A 14,394-nucleotide genomic window follows, 5' to 3' on the forward strand; every position below is an offset into this window, starting at 1 on the left:
ACCGCGCCTCGGAATCACAGCGCCGCAGAGCGCCGGCGCCGCCAGCCAATCGGCGCGCGGGAGGGGCGCGGCGCGGCGCCGCCAACGGCCGGCGCTTCAAAGGGGCGCGCGGCGCTGAGGGAAGCGGGTGGGCGAGGGAGGAGTCGGTGCCTGAGGTGATGGGCGAGTCTTCTGTCCGGCCGGGCAAGGAGGAGTGCTCAGTCAAGTGCGGAGAAGGGCGGCTGTGGGAGACTGCCTGTGCTCCCCTTCTGCCAAACGTCCGTTTCCCCTCGTTCACCGTTGTGTCCCCTCTGTCGGTAAGTGTCTGTGGGGCTCAGTGAGTCATGTAACTCTCAAAGTATATGAAATTATCACAGAATGGTTTACATTGGACGGGACCTCAAAGACCATCTAGTTCCAACCCCCCTGCCGTGGGCAGGGACACCTTCCACTGGACTAGGTTGCTCGAAGCCCCATCCAACCTGGCCTTGAACACTGCCAGGGAGGGGGCAGCCACAACCTCTCTGGGGAACCTGCTCCAGTGTCTCACCACCCTCACAGTGAAGAATTTTTTTCCTTATAGCTAATCTAAATCCACCCTCTTTAAATTTAAAACCATTACCCCTCATCCTATCCCTACACTCCCTGATAAAGAATCCCTCCTCATCTTTCCTGTAGGGCTCTTTTAGGTACTGTAAGGCCACCATAAGGTCTCCCTAGAGCCTTCTCCAGGCAGGCTGAACAACCCCAACTCTCAGCCTGTCCTCATAAGGGAGGTGCTCCAGCCCCCTGACCATGGCCTCCTCTGGACCCTCTCAAGCAGGTCCATGTCCTGATGTTGGGGGCCCCAGAGCTGGGCACAGCACTCCAGGTGGGGTCTCACCAGTGCAGAGTAGAGGGGCAGAATCACCTCCCTCGACCTTTTCTTGATGCAGCCCAGGATATGGTTGGCTTTCTGGGCTGTGAGTGCACATTGCTGGCTCATAGTCAGTATTCCATTGAATTGTGGATTTAACTGTTCTCAACTCTCTGGAAGATAGGATGATACAATACTTCTAAAGAAAATCTAGCAGTAAATTAATTGTATTTTGTGTGGTGTGAAGGAGTGGATTTGGATGCATAGTTAGAAAGATATGAAGCTCTATGGATTAATTTGTTTTCCTTCATTTATGGGAGGAAGTTCTCTTTCTGCTTAAGAAAATAACTTTATTTGTGTGCAACGAGGATGAATGATGACATAAATTGTGGCTCAACTCTTTATTCTACTGAGTTATGCATATGATATTCCTAAATGTATCTGTTAAAGTCTAAGCTATCCATTTCTATTAATGAAATATAAATATTTTTACTTACAGACATGCAAATCCCCACTAGACTATGGTCTCCTTGGAGAATGTCACTTGTAGATATGAAGCTATTTCTTAGAGATGCTATCAGAGAACTGTGTCCAGTTATTGACTGCCAGTTACATTACCTGAAGAGGCATTGTGTTGACATAGGAACTTTCCAAGGTAGATTTCCATATAGATGGTCATGTTTTCATATATAGTAACATATAAATGTCTCTTATTAAATCAGAAGATATTTTGTAAATGGTTTCAAGTGTTGTTACCACTTACCAACACTTCCAAGATCGTTATGTGTTATTTGATATGCTGTATTCTCACCCCACTCACCATGTATCTGAGTAAGTTTGATCTACTCTTTATCTTCATTGAATGTTATATCAAATGGTAAGTAAACTGTTCTGCCTTCCCTAAGGTAAAATTTCATCTTTGCTTGGCTGGATTTTTTCCCAAATGCATTATAGTTCAAATTCACTATAAGGCAGTTCATCATTCTGTTTCCTGCCTCTTTTCCTCCCCACTCCAGAAACAGTATAAAAGATGTGGGGGTGCAGGTAAACATAAAGGAGGATATACTTTCTACTCTGAAAACAAGAATTGGATAATTACCAATACTTTATATAAAAAAACACAAACAAGTAAAAAAAATGAACAACAGAACTTTTCTATATATATCAAAAGCAAAAGTATCTTCTCTGTTCTTCTCTTCTGCCTTGTTTCCAAAAATTGCAAATTTTTATTTTTATACTTGAAAGAGATTTAAGATGAAATCAGGCTTATCTGTTGGACCAAGCTTTAGGTTTCAATATTCTCAGGTTTTAGTCCTCAAGTAAATGAATTTTCTCAAAGATCATTGCCTTCTTTCAAATATAATTTATCTTCTACTACTGTCTTGTCAAAGTAGGAACTATAAAAAGGTTCCAGAAGACTTCAAAAGAATAAGAAGAAAAATAAACTGAATATCATCAGCTGACTTAGACTTAAGAAAGCTCAATAAATTTATCAGGAAATTTACTGTAATAACTCTTGCATTTTTAATGCTTCTCTATAAGAAAATAGGCTAAGGGAAAATCTCATTTTCTTCAACTACCTAATGGGACAATAGAGGGAACAGTCAGGCTCTTCTGTGGAGGGCATAACAAATGGACAAGGGGCAACTGTCGTAAGATGCAACAAGGAATAGATATTAGGAAACATTCTGGACAGCAGAGATGTTCAAACACTGGAATGGACTGCTCAGAGCAGCTGTTCAATATTTGTCCTGGAGATACTCAAAACTTAACTGGATGAAGAATTAGAATGCCCTGATGTAACTTCAAAGTTGGCCCTACTTTGAGTAGGTAGAAAAATTACTTCTATCAGTTGCTTCCAGCCTAAACTGTTCGATTCACATCTGACAGTTACATTATAGAATTATTCCTATAATTAATTTCACAAGAAAAAACACTTCCAGCTCTTAATTTTCTGAATACAGAATGCATAATATGGATGCACCATATTAATGGCAACACTGCATCTGTGTGATTTGATGCACAGACTTCAACAATGTTAGCTTTAAAACAGCAATAAGATACCGATAGCTGTGTGTGTCAGAGTATACGGCGTCACTTACAAGTCACTCTCCATACAGCATGGTCATGAGTAATGAGTCATTCTAAAAAAGTATACAAATTAAAACCTGAAACCAAACCCAAACCTACTGGGAACTAACTCCTGTTTGATTTCAACCATGTGAAAGTGGAACACATTACTTACAATATTCAGAAACATTATTGTTGAAGTAGGAATTTGAAGTGTCACTGTATGAATAAATACAACAGCTATGACTGGTATAGTGGCAATGAGGAATATTAACAGGTTAAAATCTGTCTGGATTTAGGGATAGCAAGGTCTGTATGAAAATAGCTACATCTCAAAGAACAGAAGACTCAGAAGTGTTTCTCCAGATTTGCTGGCTTTCAGTCAATAAGAAGATGCCTTCTAAACAGATTGTTTGCATAACTGAAGTGGCAAAAACTCCATTAAGGACATTCTTCATTAAAAAATCTGTGGCTGGCTTCCCTTTCAAATTTGACAGAATTCATTCACTTGAATTATTTCCTGAAGGCATAAGGACACTGGAAAATAAAATCTAAGTGTCAGACTTTTTGTTCCATTCTCAGTGAATTTGTGTCTCAGCACAGTTTGCAACTTTAAAACTTCACTTCTGAACATTTTAAATATTTACAAGGTTTAGTTCCACTTGAACAAACTTACTATACAAGTTGTGTACTGAGTCTGACAGGGATGGAGTTAATTTTCTTTATAGCAACCAGTATGGCGCTGTGTTTTGGATTTCTTACCAAAACAGTGCTGGTAACACACCAGTAGTTTATCTACTGCAGAACAGTGTTTATCCAGTGTCAAGGCTTCCTCTGCTTCTCACGCTGCTCTGCCAGCAAGTAAGCTGGGGGTGCACAAGAAGCTGGGAGGGAACACAGCCAGGACAGCTGACCTCAACTGACCAAAGGGATATTCCACACTGTATGACGTTGTGCTCAGTGGTAAAAGCTCAGGGAGAGAAGGAGGAAGTTGGAACATTTGAGGTTACAGCATTTGTCTTCCCAACTAACTTGCAAATGATGAAGCCCTGCTTTCCTGGAAACGACTAAACATCTGCCTCTCAATGTGAAGTAGTAAATGTATTTCTTATTTTGCTTTGCTTGCATGCACTGCTTTGCTTCACTTATTAAAATGTTTTTAACTCAACCCACAGTTTTTCTTGCTTTTGCCTTTCTAAATTTCTCTCCCATCCCACTGGGCAGAAGTGAGTGAGTGACTGTGTGGGGCTTAGCTGCTGGCCAGGGTTAACCCACAACAAGTAGATGCTATATTGTGATTTGAAGTAGGAGATAATGAACTTGATATCAAGATATCATGCAAGACTTCCTCAGTTAGGAACAAACCACAAACTGATTATGGCGCGTTTGGTATGACATATGGTATATTTTATGATCACACTTTTGGATAATTTTGAGTGTACTAATAGTTTGGAGCACATCTAATGGATTTCAGTCAGTTGTTTGGCTTTGTGTATATGTAGAAGGCATACAGGCTCACTGTTTTGAAAGTCTGTTTTGAAGGGGTTTTGGCTTTTTTGTTGTGCTTTTTTTATTTTTTTTTCTTTTCTTGTTTGTTTTGGCAGCATCCTCTGCATGTCTCTGTATATTTGATTTACCAATATCTTTGTACTGAAACCTGCTAGGTACCGTTTGGAGTTCTAGTTGCACTTTTGCAAATCACTCTTTCCTATGTAAATTCTTAGAATCAGTAACTTTGTCAGATTATTTGTAGATCTTGCACTTCGGCCTTATTACTTTTCCTTATGTCTTAAAAAAATCTGTACAAGATCCTTTAAAAGAAAGCTTTGAGGTGTTTTATAAGATGCAATTCCACCCATCCTCCTGATGGCATCCTGCTGATAATTCTGTGCAAACAGTGAAAGGAATTGAGGAAAGCAGAGTACCATATGCCTTTTTAGAGCATATTTGGGTGACAGTCATGAACAGAAGGAGCATAAGAACAAGACCTGAATTCTACAGAATGACATCATGATCGTAGAGTTGGCCAAGAAAAAGTAGACACTGAAATATGAAGCGTGTTTATGATTTAGAACAGAAAGGATGTAAATTTCGGTCTATGAGTTTTAAAACTTGTGGCAAGTCATTTTAAGGTTGCTTGCCTGAAATGATCAGGAAAGCAGTATTTGAAGGCATCATGACTTAAACACTGGAAGACAGCCTTTGAAAACTATGCTCGTGAACCATAAATGAGATTACTGTTTTAAATCAGAGCACATAAAAATTAATCTGTGTTCATTTCTCTTGATTGTTCTTTTTGCATATTCTAAAGTTGTGTTATTAAAAGGTATTACACTTTTCCTCTGTGACTTTAGATATTTGCATTGGCACTTGGTGGCCTCATTTGATCAGGTAATAGGTAATAAAAATAGAAGATCCTTTTTCTTCACAGATGTGCAGTTTAAACCTTGATATATAGTCTTCCTATACATCCAGGAACAGTATATCCCTTTTTGCAACTGAGTATATGTATGCTATGTTGATTGCTGTGGTTTTTGATGACCTGTATTGCCGATGTTGAGGTGGTCAGATCTGAGAGCTCTTCAGTGAGGACTGAACTGAAGTAGATGACTTTTCTCCCCATTTTTCCTTGCTCATCCTTGATTTTTTAATGTTCCTCACCCCTTCCCAATCAAAACCAGCAGAGGATCTCATCTGCTACCAATATAGTTTATTTTTTTTTAGGACTATAATTTGTTCTGATTTTGCCAGGGTTCTTTCTTGCTTATTCTGAATCCTTAGTTCTTATTTTCCAGATTTTATTACTTGCAGATGTTTTTCTGTATCCCTTTTGTGAAACTCTATCCCAATTCTCTGTCCCTTTGTGGTTCCATATTCCTCATATAATTAGTTGTGTTACAAAATGCTTGTATGTTATTTCTCTGTTTGCTGTTTTACTGTGCTTATGTCTGGGTTCAAGGTAAGCAAATATTGATTATCTCATGCTCAGTATACTTCTACTCGTAGAAGTCTTCTGCCTTGGTATGCTTCTTGTCAATGATGGGATGGAAACTCAGTTTCCCTATGCCTTGATTCTGAATCCAGATACTCAAGCTCTGCTGGCTCAAGGCTTGGTACTACCTCAGAGCATGAAGGTGGGTTGTCACCCTGCTCCAATCTTGTCTCATGGTTTTCTTGCAAAATCCATGTAGGTTTTTTGCAGTTGTATAGCTCCAGATAGCCCCTGTCATACACTGTGAGACATACTGCAAGCTGGAACAGAAAGAAAATTAGTTAATACACAGATAATGATTTATGGTTAAAATAATACAAGATTCTTGTACCAGTACTTGACTGTCATCTAAAAATGTCATGCTAGAATCAGAGTTTCTGTATCAGTTCCTGGCATTAGTAGCTGTTGATTCTCTAAAGGAATATATCCTTTCACTGCTTGGTGCCTATTCATTAATTTTTTTAGCTACCTGCTCTATTTGCTGTGAATCCTTAATGTTTTTGTTATAAAGATTCTAAATTAGCACCAAGTTGGTGGTGTTCTGGATATTATAATTCTGGTGATATGGGTGAATATTGCAAATGTCTACCCTAAATTAGATAGATGAGAAATGTTACACACTTATTTTTCTACATAGAGCACAGTTTTCTGGCAATTCTTCATGAAACAGATGCAGAGAAACAATAACATGTATCCATATCTGATGTCATAGATCCTAGAATCATTAACTGCTAATTGGCTCCACATACAAGTAGTTATTGGTATTGTAGGAGCAATATTCTGTTTCCATTGTGTGGGCTTCTTCAGACTGCACTGCCATAGGACAGGTCTCAGTGACTGTAACCTCATTTCTTACAGTGCCTTTCCAAATCTGTTCACACACCATCAGTAATGCTCCTGAACTTCTGTGCAGTGCCTGATAGATCTCTTCAGGCAATATCAATGCAGGTTGTGCATGTGCCATTTTACAATCATCTCTATGCCTTCTGCATAGTATCTTGGCCTTCATTTCTCCTAAAATCACAGCTTTGTCCCATTTCAGTAGTTGAAATTTTGGCCATCCTACACAGTGACTATCCCATAACTTGCATGTTGGTAATTATTGCTCAAAAAATCTACTATGCTATTAGTAACTTAACAATGTTAATAACCTTTTCTAGTTCCAATACTTTTCTTTCTATAAAACTAATATTTTTGCTACTTCATTCCTCATTTAATTCATATATGACATTGTTAAATCTCAGGTAAATAACATTCAAAGACACATGGTTACTTCACAGATTTTTGAATGTTGCATGTAATATGCCTCAAATTTGATAAGTTACTAGTCAAAGTTTCTACATCAGTTGTGTCCAAAATTCCAGTTGCAACTTCTACTCCCTTTAAAATGGTATCCCTAAACCCTCTTGGTGTGTTGTACTCAATCATATGGAAACCATTTCTGGGTCAGTTACAAATGTCTCTAATAAAAAGAGTATATCTGTTCTGCCTTGGAAAAGTCAAAGTAAATGCTTTGTTCAAAGTAATATGCACTCTATTAGATTGCTGCCACTGAGTAGTATCTTGTATTTCCAGAACTCTAAGTTGTTTCTCAGCTGGAATCTTTGGTTTAAAAAGTTAAACAACAGCAACAACAAAACTCTGTGAACTAAACAAGTTTTACTTTTTTTTTTTTTTAAGTTTCTACTTTGCTTCTGACTTTCACAGTTGGTTTAACCATCTCTGGTGGTTTCCACTTCTATTTCATTTGGTGTGGTTGTTCAGGTTCCATCACAATTGTTGTACATTATTTTAATTTTTAGAAAAGTAAGTAGAAATAAAATCTCCAAGTTAAATTTGTATGCTGCTTCAAGCCCCCATAGTACATTCTGTTAAAATCTGAGACATTTGTTAAATTCATAAGATTGTTTTTGGCATCATGGAATATAGACACTATTGTTTAGCTTTCACACTTGTCTCTCATAATGTTAAGTAGTGGAGACATGTATCCACTGTTTTCATGATCTTTGGTACAAAAGAACTTTCCATTGTTACTAGAGGTAGGATCTATTATCAACAAAAAGCGGGGTGCTTGCTACTCCTTTGTAGCACAAACAAATATTCACAGCTTTGAACTTAACATCGTTATTAATATACAATTATTAATAAAAATAAAAGCATGAAAAATTCACTCAAACAAAGCCTAACAATTAATTTATGCTTCTTTTAATAGCCTTTCCGCTGGCAGTGATTCTGGTGAGCCTTCCCATACATCTTACTCACTGTCAAATATCAATAGCAACATCTATAACATAACATTCTTGCTTTTTGTTAACTTATCTACCTTCCCATAATTAAAATTGAAACTGGAACTACTTAGGCATTTTTCCATTCTGGTGTTTTATTTGATATGCATAAGGTCCTGCTTTATTTATAATTGGAGCCAGTCCATCCCATTTACAGTTTAGACTGTAAACTTGCATGGAAAATATGGAACATTACTTTCCATCCTTGCCATTCTGCAAAGTAGTGGTTTGTTCTTGTTTGTTTATCCATGGATTAAGCATTTCTTCCCCATTGAGTTGTTATAACAACATTAATCTATTTCTAGTGTTTAGATAGAGTCTGTATCTATTCTTCAGTTAAAACATTAGGCAGTCTGTTTTCTCCCAGGCATAGCTCTAGATCACATGAACTTGTGAGAAGCTGTAGTGGCTCACTGGTCATTAAAATGACAAGATGATGCAATATCCCAAACTTTTCTGTAATTTTTTACTGTTTTGCCTAGTTCTATTTTTTTTAGTCCAGTGGGTTCATTCAATTTACCTTGAACTAGGAGTTCCCAGCAGTGTTTAACCTTTCTTTTCTTCCCAGGGCTCCACATAGTTCCATGATGATTTGCCCTGGAAAATATGTTCCTTGTTCCAAATCAACTTACTGGTTTAAATCCCATCTGGAAAACACAACCTTAAATGCCTGCACTGTGGTTGACTTGGCTATAGTTTTCTTTACTGGAACTACCTCAACCCATTTTGTCAGTAGATCTAGTATTAGCAAACAATATTTAATCCCACTTTGCATGGTAGGTGGGATTAAGGTGGGACTACACATGTTCTAGTGTAGTCTGTTTGTATCCTAGCCTGTGGTTCATGAAGTTCTCTAACAATTTAATGTTATTTTTCTCTTAGTGAGGATATTCACCATAGCACAAGTTAAGCAGTTATGTACCCGTCTGTCTTCATGTTCTGCCAACTAGCTATATTCTAACTCTCCCTCTTGCATTCAAGCAACCCCTATATCTTGTTCATGCACCTATTGAAACAAATCTACTTGAAGTGTATATAGTGCTCCCTGTCTACAAGTGTTTGTTATCTGGTCACTTTACGCTCTATATGCTTCATCTGTCTACTTTCTTTTGTAGTAATTGCCCCCCAATTTCCTCATTTCCATGTTGTAAAGTGTCTAGGTCTTTGATACCTTGCTTTGTATGATTTTCTTCGTTTTGTTTTCAAAACGGGTATTTCTTCAAATGCTAAGTCTACTGGAACCACCACAACCTTGGCAAGGACATGTGCTTGACTATTTCAATACTGCTGCTTCTGTATTTTTCCTTTTGGTATGCTTTTATGGGACCTGTGTATTTTTTTTTTTTCTCCCTGCTTTTTTAAAACTATGTTCAGAATTTCTTTTCCATCATTGACAGGCTACCAGATTTCTATTCTGTGTTTGTAGGTCATCTTTGTTCCATGTTGGTAGTCAAATAGTTAAAGCTTGATGTATCCGGTCTGAAACTATGTACAAAGAGAGATCATTTCCTTCAGGTTCCTCTTTTAACATTGCTAGCAAAACTTGTGTCTCTGCTGCTTGTGCAGAGCAAAGGCAAGCAGCTCTTCTTATTTTTTCATAGGGGTTGCAGCATATTTAATTGAGGATTTTCTATTCTTTTGATAAAAACTGGACCTATCTGTGAACCACACTGAATATCCTGTGGCACAAAGTCAGCAACGGAGCTTTTATCTGGTGAGAGACACATAACAGGTAAAGGACACTTACGTTCTGTTCCAGTTGTTAAAAGCCATATAGAACTGGTGATAAAATCTTGTAGTCTTCTACAGAAAGCTCTTAGTTTATAAAAGCCAATGACTGTCCAGCTAATCTTGGGTTTGGTACATACTGAGTTTGTACTTTTCCCTGATTATGCACTTTAGTGGAGTACGTGTGATATGTACTACTGCAAAACAACCTCTAGTGGTGTATTCCCAAAGTTTGTTGCCTATGCCAATGCTAAACCTGGTTTTTAGTATGGAATAGAGTTCTTTCCAACCAATCTTATGACTCTCAAAACAAAGGCTGTATCTTGCATCTTATTTATATGTGTTTTTGAAATAGCACAGTCACAAGGTCTAGATTGGTAGTGGCTCACTGAACATGTAACAGTTTACAAGAATCTGGGCATCTGACAGCCAGGGTTTTGAACCAGTGCAGTTTTGCTTCTTTCTGTTCTTTCTGTTCTTGCTTGTGAGATTTCTTCACAAATTTGATTAGCAATTTCCTGTTTTCTGCAAAAGTAAGGATTTTCTCACCAAAATGCAAGCAATTCCAAAAGTGAATCTAATACAATTATTACTGTGGTGACATGGACTCTCATAATCAGTTCTACCCTTTGGTGATGCCACCATCACCTTCCCTTCCTGACCTAAAACTATTTCTGAATATTTCACTTCAAATTTTACCAACTGAGTTTTGACATGAGTAGCTCTAAAGCCTGTGTTTTGAGTAATGCTCACTACCTCTTGGCTATATTCCTGGACTTTCAATTCAGTTTTTCCATGTACCAACATATCATCCACATATGATATGACATAACACATTTTGATGGTAATTTCATCCACATTTGATATATTTGATCTGAAAGTCTTGAGGTACATGGATAAAACAATGTTGTTTTCCCTCATATGTAAATGCTTGTTTTTACCAGCTTTGCTTTGCTAGTGGAACTGCAAAGAAAACATCGGCTAAGTCAATAACAAAAAATCGGTGAGATATTTTGCTTAGTGCTACAAGATTTTTCAGATATGTTTCCACCACAAGCAACCTGAGAGGTGGCTACCTTGTATAAGTGTTAAAAATCCACTTTTAGGCCTTTTGTTTACTTTTAACCCTGAAAAAAATGGCATGTTAAAATTATAAGTCTCTGTACTAGAACCTTGCTTTCCAGTAAACTTGTTGATGGTGGGTTGGAGTCCTTCCTTTGCTTCTCATGGGTGTTGATACTGTTTTTTGGGAAGGAGAATCTGGACCTTAAATTAATACACAACTTCTATTTTTCCACATTTTAACTTACAGGCACAAAAAACTTGAGGAAACTCTGTTACCCAAATATCCACTGTTTTTATTTCCTCCGGATTCTTAATAACAAAGCATCAAAGACTTGCAGGAATCACTCCACCCTCACCTCCCACTGGTCAGCCCCAATTCCACAAACATCCTTCACAAAATCTGCAGCCAATCCTTTTTGTTTCAGCAAGGCTGTGCCAGTAATTCCCTGCTGTTTATAAAAAGGATCCTCCCACTTCTATACTCAGAAGGAGCTCTTGAGCTTGGCAGCTATTAAACTGAAGGAAGAGGTCTTAATACAGGTGCTTGAAATTCCTTCCATGCGTATTATACAGGTTTCATAATTTTTCCACTTTCTTCAGTTTCAACTGGTACAAATATTCATTGAAGAGTGTTTATTGACACTACGATATCAATTAACGTCATGGCACTACTGGTAGTTAACATTCTTCCCTGACCACCCAGTACTAATATTGTTATTGGCCATTTACATTGGTTATATTGTAATTTTACTACTAGACCAGGGGCAGGTAGACAGGAGAGTGTTCCTAGTCTTTGTTATTGAGAGGAAGAAATGGTGCCTGAGGGCTTCACTGAGAGAGACCTGTTGTGTTCTGTAGTTTTCATTCCTTCTCCTCATATTTTTCCATTAGCTTGACAAAACAAGCCAGCAAAGAATTTATGGATTCTACCCCCTTTTCTTATATATTTGCATATTTTTCTCAAACTTCACCATCTATGTTGCTTTCCTGCAGTCCCACTGGTGTTCCCTAAAGGAAGTTTTTACCAAGTTCTATTATAGTTTTTTACAGTTACTGTTACAACCTCTTTTTATGCAAAGAGCTAAACCCACACTGAGGACTGATTTCCCTTTTCTGTTCCTTTTGATCTTTATTTTTAAATGGAGGCTGAAAATTCTGAAAATTACAGTATGTGCAGACCTTTTGTCAGATCCACAGGACTGAGATTTCCTTGCCTTCCATCTTACCTTCATTACCTTGCCCATTTGTTGAAGCTGAATTTGCATATCCTCCCACTGTATTTCTGCTTGATTCACAGGTTCCAAAATTATTCTTGATGATTTAACCCTTGTACCACTGCTACATTAAAAGCACTATAGTTCTATTAACTCAAACAGATATTTCCCCAGATGCTAATCCCAACAATTTTTCCAGGATTCGTATGATTTTACATTCTGATAGTGTTCTTCTAAGTGGAATAATCTGCTAGCCAAATCTCCTTTTAGTGCTGAAATGTTTTGAGACATCTACCAACTAAATTTTATACAGGAGATTCTTCCTGCCATGTAGCTGATAATCATACTCCACTCTCGGGCAGTGTTTTTTAAGGCTGTGCAATCTTTACTAGTTAAGAAAAGCTAATTCTCAAGCCCTGAATTCAGTGGCCTCAAGTTTTAACCAATTACTCTTGCTTGCTCTGCAGTCAGGTAGTTGCTATTGTTAGAATCTCCCAAACATGACCAAGCAGGAGTAGCCAGAGCCATGAGTTCTGGTTTTATCACTGTTTAGGTTGTAACTGCATACCTGGATCATAAAATATTCTCACATTAACATGAATTTTCAGTATAGTTGTGGACCGAGTTTCCCATATATCCCTGTTTTATTCTGGATAGAGAAATGTTAACATATTCATAATGTATAGTTGACAGTTGTCAACTATACATTATGACAGTCCTGGATGACTGCTATAAAAGTGCTCTCTGAGTGTGCGGAAATACTTATACACAGTATAGTTTTCAGGATGTGTCTTCAAGTTAGTAAATGATTCATTGAGAAAACTAGAAGGTAAACCTAGCAATCAGAAACAGAACCTACTCTTAAACACCATTAGAGTAGTAGTATATACCCAGATCAAAAGAGAAACAAAAGTCTGTCTTTTTATTATTATCTAGATCAAAGCTGATGCACAACAGAGGGTTTGGTAGCATTTGCCATTATTTCTTTTCACCATTTTTGTGCTGGTATAGAAGATTATATATACATATCTCTTCTTTCTGTTGTTTCCCCCTTTCTTTTTCCATATGTTCATATAAATATATGTGAAGAAGATGTCATTATTGCTTTGCTCTATTTCTTCTCATGGTTTAACACTAACGTATGAGTCATCTGATATGGCATGACAATCAAGTCCTTATCTGTATCCATGTGATCTGTTAGAAGAGGATCAGTTTACTTAGTTTACCATTATCAGATTGGCCACTACTATTAACACTGTCCTAGCACAAAGGATGTTTTGATCACTACCATAGTGGTGGCACATAAAAAGAAACAGGATAATAACTTGTACCCATTCTTGGGGTTAAAATGTTTATGAGGAACATTGTACTATGAAATCTTGGAGTAAGCATTATTCTTCCTGCCTGTCTTCACCCTCTTGTGTACCTGAGAAAATTGTCTGTGTGGGTGCCAGATTTCACTGGAACAAAGTGAACTCTCTAACAAATTAAGTGTGATCACCCAATCTAACCCCCAGTGTATGAAAAGACCATACATACACTCATGATGCTATAGACTTATATTCACTTTTAGGCCTTACAGAAGCATGTGTATATACTTTCCCTGAGATACCTACTACTCTTTCAGTCTACTTGAAATATGAATATAGATGGAAATCAATTAGGAAAGTAGGTAGCAATTTTGTCCTGTGAAGCGACCCACCACACCAGTATTCCAAAAGAGTATTTGTCACAGATATATTTGGGACAAGATGAAGTATCACATTTCAAATAATTTTTGTTCTTTTAAACATATGATTTCACATATACATTAGATTTGGGCTATTCAGTTGGTGTCTGATAAATTCTTCCTGGTTCTATTACATACAGTAATAGGCATCTTTCTTTGCTAATGTACTGCCAAGATGTTCCATAAATAACCTAGGCAGATATGTTCTCCTCCTGCAGTTTTGCTTATAGGACTTGGCCTTGTTCTGGTCACATCTGCTTATAACTTCCAACTCAGTGGACCTCTTAATGAACTGATTGCCAGCCATGCATGATCACTGCAGAAATCATCTATCTTCTTCAGGATGTGGGACAACCTAGCAATATATCTGTCCCCAGACACCATGGAAAATGCTGTAATGTTTTCTGCAAATGGCCCATGACATGGAATCACTACCAGATCATTTTCTCTAATGGTTAAATAAAAGGATTTGTTTG

General features: G+C 37.7%; 1 protein-coding gene across 9 annotated transcripts in view; it reads left to right on the plus strand.

Annotated features, from left to right (window-relative positions):
• Positions 1–3,914: 3,914 nt before the first annotated feature.
• Positions 3,915–14,394, plus strand: part of ABCB1 (ATP binding cassette subfamily B member 1) — a 64,699-nt gene continuing 54,219 nt past the window's right edge. For 7 of the 9 annotated variants that reach the window (XM_032991569.2, XM_032991578.2, XM_032991568.2 and 4 more), the window contains exon 1: positions 9,725–9,914. The gene's annotated coding sequence lies outside the window, so the exon portion shown is untranslated. Of the gene's footprint in view, positions 3,998–9,724; positions 9,915–14,394 lie in introns of those variants that run through there. The other 2 variants (XM_032991575.2, XM_032991577.2) reach the window with 2 other exon arrangements.

This window comes from Tyto alba, unplaced genomic scaffold (genome assembly GCF_018691265.1).
Source record: "Tyto alba isolate M040663 unplaced genomic scaffold, T.alba_DEE_v4.0 Super-Scaffold_38, whole genome shotgun sequence".
In the NCBI taxonomy this organism is placed as follows: Eukaryota; Metazoa; Chordata; class Aves; order Strigiformes; family Tytonidae; genus Tyto; species Tyto alba.